The 6,061-nt window shown below is 48.6% G+C and overlaps 1 pseudogene; it reads left to right on the top strand.

The window, feature by feature from the left end:
- Nucleotides 1-2,114: 2,114 nt before the first annotated feature.
- On the top strand, nucleotides 2,115-2,440 carry LOC109571688 (large ribosomal subunit protein eL30 pseudogene; annotated as a pseudogene).
- The last annotated feature ends 3,621 nt before the right edge of the window (nucleotides 2,441-6,061 follow it).

Below are 6,061 nucleotides of genomic sequence, written 5' to 3'. Positions count from 1 at the left end.
AGCCCGGAGCCCGCCCCGGGACCCCTGGGCGCGGGGCGGGGCGGGGCCGGCGCGGGCCCGGGGTCGCTCCGCCGGCCACGCGCGGTCCGGGGGCCGCGGCGCTACGCTCGGTGGCGCGCGCGGCGGAGGAATGTGCGCTCGGCGGCGCCGGGCCGCCTCCCCTCCTCCCCGCGGCCGTGCGGGGGGCGGAGGGACTCCTTTGTGGGGGCAGGAATGCGAGGAAGGAGACGGCGCTGCGGCCTCTGGAATGTGGGGGGAGTGGCGGCGGCGGAGCCGCGTTGTCCGCGCTTCGCCCGGAGCTCGGAGGGGCGCGGGGGCTGGGCTGGGCCGCCGGGCCGTGCGGCTTGGAGCTGGCCCTCGAGTGCAGGAGCGGCCAACTGTGTGTGGCGCCCGGTGAGGGCCCGGCCTCCGTCGTGCGCCCCGACCGTCGGGCCGCTGGAAAGGTCCCGTATTCCAGCAGGCTGAGCAAGAGGCGGCTCCCCCGGTCCAGGCCAGAGAAATATGAGCAGCTGACAGACGTTTCCCACATCCTCCCCCATCTTACTTTCCTGCGCCGCCACGGTTTCAAGCGCTGGGCCGGACAAGTTTGGCCTTGGGCAGAAGCACAGCGCCCGCCCACCCCAGGACACTGGAGACCACTGCGCGTCTCTGACATTTGCGCCGCAGCATCTCGCCTGACTTGACCCCGAGACCCCAGCCCCTCCCAGGGCCATGCTGCTGCGCACTGGTTCCGCGGGTGTCCCCACCTGCGTGGTAGGGAAGGCGCCTTGTACTAGGAGTTGCGGCTGGATGGAGACTGGTCTCCAAACCTGGTCACTGGGCACAAGCGCCCAAGGCCAGACGAGGCCGGAAACAGGCCTCAGGCTAAGCCAGTGGGCGGGGAAGCCTCAGTTGTGACCCAAGGTTCAGTCACCAAGGGATGTGAAGAGTCCTCCTTTCTCCAACACCTGCCTACAGGGGCTTAGGTGAGACACCAAGGAGATGCTACTTCTGAAAGCACATCCTGGGACCGGATGGGGCCTTTGTGGGGGAGTAGGGGGAGACGGTGGGGGAGGGGAAGGAAAGATGACTGGGGCTTTGTCCCCCAAAACACAAGCTACAAAGTAGTTGTCACACATTTGAAACAGCTTGTAGGGAAGAAAAGCAAACCATTTTCTATCAGGACCTGATGGATCCCAGAAAACAACCTTGAGTGAAAGAGTTCTCTTACTTCCAGGAGCTTCAATCCTCAGAGAATTCAAGGAAGGCAACTACAGTGCCTCGGGGAACAGGGAGCCTGGGTAGGGAAAGGTCCCGGTGCAGGCTGACCAGGGCATCTGGCCTCAACGTTGAGGAGCTGACTGTGGCCCATTCTCAGCTGGCAGGGGAGCAGTGTCTGACCCAGCTACTCCTCCCTCCTTCCACCTTTCAGAGCTGGGAGAATTCCAACCCCTACTCCCCAGGCTGGGTGGCAGGGAGGCACAGGTAGGGGCAAGCCCTTTGTGGGGAGCAAAAAATCCAGAGGCTCCTTCTGGTGAAAAATGATCTTCCACTCCACGAAAGGAAAATAAATTGTCAACAATAAGGTATCTATTCCATCTAGATCACATTATCTACCACCTAAAAATGGAAATATTGGCAAGACTGTGGGGAAACGTGTGCATTTTACTGGTAATGAGTGTAAGCTGGTGCCTCCTGTCAGAAAGAGCAATTTGGTGTTAACATCCTCACAAACAAAAACATTCTTGAAAGCAGTAATGCTCCAAGAATCTATTCCGGGCAAGTAATCCCAACGCAGATGACAGTGTAGGCACAACTGTTTATCATGTTATTTATGTAATCCATACAGTCCTAGAATCTCCAGCCTTTGGAGCTCAGAGGGAGCTCTCTGCCCTCCAATGTAACTTAAGTTCCACCCTTATCTGCCCACTTAGAGCTTTCAATATTTAAATAATATATTGGCGTCCAGGGTCAGCTAAAGGGCTTTCTTAAATAGATAGACAGATGACAATAACCACGGACACACTGGAACAGAAACAACCTAAAATATGTTTGCTTTCTGCAGTCGTGGCTTGGCAGCTGTTCTTGGCTGGGGGACATCCCACATCTAAGACAGGAAGCTGGTGGCAGCAAAGATGAAAAAGTTGCTGGAGTCAGTCCACTCTAGGCTCCTAATCATTATGAAAAGTGGAAAGTACTGCTGGGGTACAAGCCAACTCTGAAAATGATCAGACAAGGCAGAACAAAAGCAGATATCCTCCACAATGTCTGCCCAGCCTTGAGGAAATCTGAAATAGAGATCTACACCTGTTGGCCAAAATTTGTGCCCATCACTACTGCAGTGGCAATAATATTGAATTGAGCAGAACGGGTAGAAAATATTACGGAGTTCCAACACTGGCTATCATTATTCTAAGTGATCATGTTTAGAAACATACCAAAACAGACTGGTGAAAAGTAAATCACACAAAATTATTCTTTAATAAAGTCGGCCAGAACCTGTTTAAATAAATATTCACTGTTCAACATTAAAGTACTTCCATGAAGTGGGAAACTCATTATTTTAAATACCTTTAAAATATTTAATACCGTGGGGAAGCCTACCATCATAGCACGAAGTGGATACAAAAGTAGAACTTGAAACTGTACGCTCCCCTTTATACATTAACAAGTGTCCCAGACCCCATCTTCGTTTCCTCACTAAAGGTATGTCTGATCTGTTAGCTGGCTCTTTCTGCCTGAGAAGTGAAGGGCCCCTGATTTATAGCATTTGCCAATAACACCATGGTCAATTTTATGTTTTTATTTAAAAATTTTTTTCCACTGCACGGCACAGAATGTGGGCTCTAATTTGCCAACCAGGGTTCTAACCCTCATCCTCTGCAGTATAAGTGAGGAGTCCATTAGACCACTAGGGAAGTCTTTCACTAGGGTCAATTTTATTTATTTTTTTAAATATTTATTTGTGGCTGCATTGGCTGTTGGCTGCCCTATGGCATGTAGGGATCTTAGTTTCCTGACCAGGGATCAAACCTGTGTCTCCTGCCTTCTAAGGCAGATTCTTAACCACTGGACCATGAGGGAAGTTCCCCCATGATCAACTTTAAACTGCCAATATGGTGTTGTTAAACAGAGTTGGAAAGAAATAGGTATAATCAGTTCTTGAAAGCTAGAATAGAGATGGCTCCAATGACTACTGCCTGCATCCCACTGCTGGGAAAGTTTCACAACAGAACTGCTGGGTCTCTGGTTCTATCATTCTTTCAAGTTAACTAGAATCTTCTGTCAAGACAAACCAACACTCAGAAGGCTAGAACAGGACATGTTCAATCGAGTCTCACACCAAATCCTGAGCCACCATCTTTGTTTCTAAGCCTGATCCTATCCAGACTGTCTACACTAACAGTGATTTTTTTTTTAACAGATCCCATTGTCTCTCCTTGTAGTCTAGCTTCCATAAGACCCCCTTATCTGTCTGTAGTGTCTGTATTTTCTGGACCCCAAGGGCTTCCCTGGTGACTCAGATGGTAAAGAATCCTCCTGCAACGCGAGAGACTTGGTTCAGTCCCTGGGTTGGGAAGATCTCCTGGAGAAGGAAATGGCAACCCACTCCAGTATTTTTGCCTAGAGAATCCCCATGGACAGAGGAGCCTGGCAGGCTACAGTCCATGGGGTCACAAAGAGTCGGACACGACTGAGGGACTAAGAATGGCACAATTATGATCACAATTCAGGGGTTTTCTCAGTCTTGGGATACACTCAGATGTCAATCAAATGTGGACTAAGTAACTTGGGTTACGAGGGAAGGGGATGGCATGCAAACACCACGTCTAAGAATCGCTGAGATCCACATTCCTCTCCCTCCCCCGAGCTTGCAGCAGTCTACCTTTATAAAATAAGTTTTCCTGGAGAGCAGAATCTTTCACCTAAAGCACATATGGACCCTTCCCAGCTCAGCACCGGTGTGCCAATCCTATTAAAACACTGCACTAGACCCAACATGCATGTTCTGCTTAAGCCACTGTGAGGTTGTCCACTGGGAGTTGTGCCCAGAGGGATTTTTCCATCCCTCTTTTCTGAGGTTCAATTCTTCCTACCAGATTGAGTCTACCAACTTCCCTTGGTCCTAGACACCCTTTAGGCCTCTCTAGGGGCACAGACGGAGAAGGCAATGGCACCCCACTCCAGTACTCTTGCCTGCAAAATCCCACGGGCGGAGGAGCCTGGTAGGCTACAGTCCATGGGGTCGCAAAGAGTCGGACATGACTGAGCGACTTCACTTTCATGCATTGGAGAAGGAAATGGCAACCCACTCCAGTGTTCTTGCCTGGAGAACCCCAGAGATGGGCGAGGCTGGTGGGCTGCCATCTATGGAGTCCAACAGAGTCGGACACGACTTAGCAGCAGCAGCAGCAGCAGGGGCACAGAAGTTTCAAAGCCTTGATAACTAGAGCCATGGACAGCTGGTTTCCCAATCTTAAGAATTAGGGTTGGGTCCTTATCCTGCATTCAGGAATGGCAATTTATGCATTAACTTTACAGGGCAAAACCCCCAGTCAGTCTGCAGCTCCATGGGGAGGAGCTATTTGGGGATGCTACAGCTTTTGGAATCACATTGAGCATAAGGTTAGTGTTGATGACTTGCAGTACTCCTAGCTGCTGCCACTGGGACCAACTGGAAAGCTTGCCAACCAAAGATGTGGATTCTCAGATCCTCCTCCCACTACCTACTGCTACAGTAAGAAGTTACGTTTTTGTGTACACCAGCCCTTAGTGTCTTATAACTTTCGAAGACTTCTATCAGACCGGCAAATTTGGCAAGGTTTTCCAAATGAAGCATAGTGCAAAGTAGGGATGCGATACGTTTACTATCTGAAGCTCTGATACTTTGGCCACCTGATGTGAAGAGCAGACTCATTGTAAAAGACCCTGATGCTGGGAAAGATTGAAGGCAGAAAAGGACAGCAGAGGACAAGATGGTTGGATGGCATAACCGACTCAGTGGACATGAGTTTGAGCTGGTGAGGGACAGGGAAGCCTGGCGTGATGCAGTCCATGGGGTCGCAAAGAGTTGGACACAACTGAGTGACTGAACAATATGTTTATAAAATGAGTGAACAATGGTGTGCACAATGCCTACGTCTTCTGAGACTGATCTTCTGAGAAGGAACTCTCGAAGATTTCTAAAGTAAATCCTGAGGAACTTCTTGGAGCATTATATATTCTAATATTGATATAATCTTTCCTCAGTCTTTCCCTATGTAGTAAGTTATCATTTGTTGCAAGATTTAAAGTTTTTAAAACTGTTATAGGGAATCCCCTGGCAGTCCAATGGTGAGGACTCTGCGCTTTAACTGCTGAAGGTCTGGGTTCAGGCTATGGTTGGGGAACTAATAAGATGCCATAAGCTGCATGGTGTTGCCAAAACAAAAACAAAAAAAGCTTTTATGAGATACATTTAGCAAAACTTCCAAAAAATGTTACCAGGAAATAACTGTCTTCAGTAATATAAGCAAGTGCACAGTAGCCTCAGAAACCTGTAATTCAACTCAGTTGCTTATTTAGTGAAGCAGTTCAAACATTTCTCAAATTTTTGGCTAGAACTTAAATTACATGCAGGAAAAACAAACGAAAAAAAAGTCCCTTCTGTATGCAGAATACAAATAATGTATTCCCAGCATGAAAGGGTCTATAAAAATACTTCACTAAATATATCTTGCAAGCCAGTCAAATGGATTCTGGTCCTTAGCTACGCTACTTTACAAAGGAAATGGGATACTCACATCTGCAAGCCACAATGACTAGAAACACGTGCCAACGTTTCTTCCCTGATTTCTCTGGGTTTTTAAGATTTGCTTTTTATTACAAGAGGTGTAAATTTGCCCATGATCCTGGGTCATAGGAAACAATGGGAACAATGATGGGGGAAAACAATGGAAACAGTGATAGACTATTTTGGACTCCAAAATCACTGCAGATGGTTGACTGCAGCCATGAAATTAAAAGACGCTTGTTCCTTGGAAGAAAAGCTATGACCCACGTAGACAGCATATTAAAAAGCAGACATTACTTTGCCAACAAA

This window comes from Bos indicus, chromosome 18 (genome assembly GCF_029378745.1).
Source record: "Bos indicus isolate NIAB-ARS_2022 breed Sahiwal x Tharparkar chromosome 18, NIAB-ARS_B.indTharparkar_mat_pri_1.0, whole genome shotgun sequence".
Taxonomy (NCBI): domain Eukaryota; kingdom Metazoa; phylum Chordata; class Mammalia; order Artiodactyla; family Bovidae; genus Bos; species Bos indicus.
The sequence above is the reverse complement of the archived record's forward strand: the minus strand, read 5'-3'. Positions and strand labels throughout refer to the sequence as shown.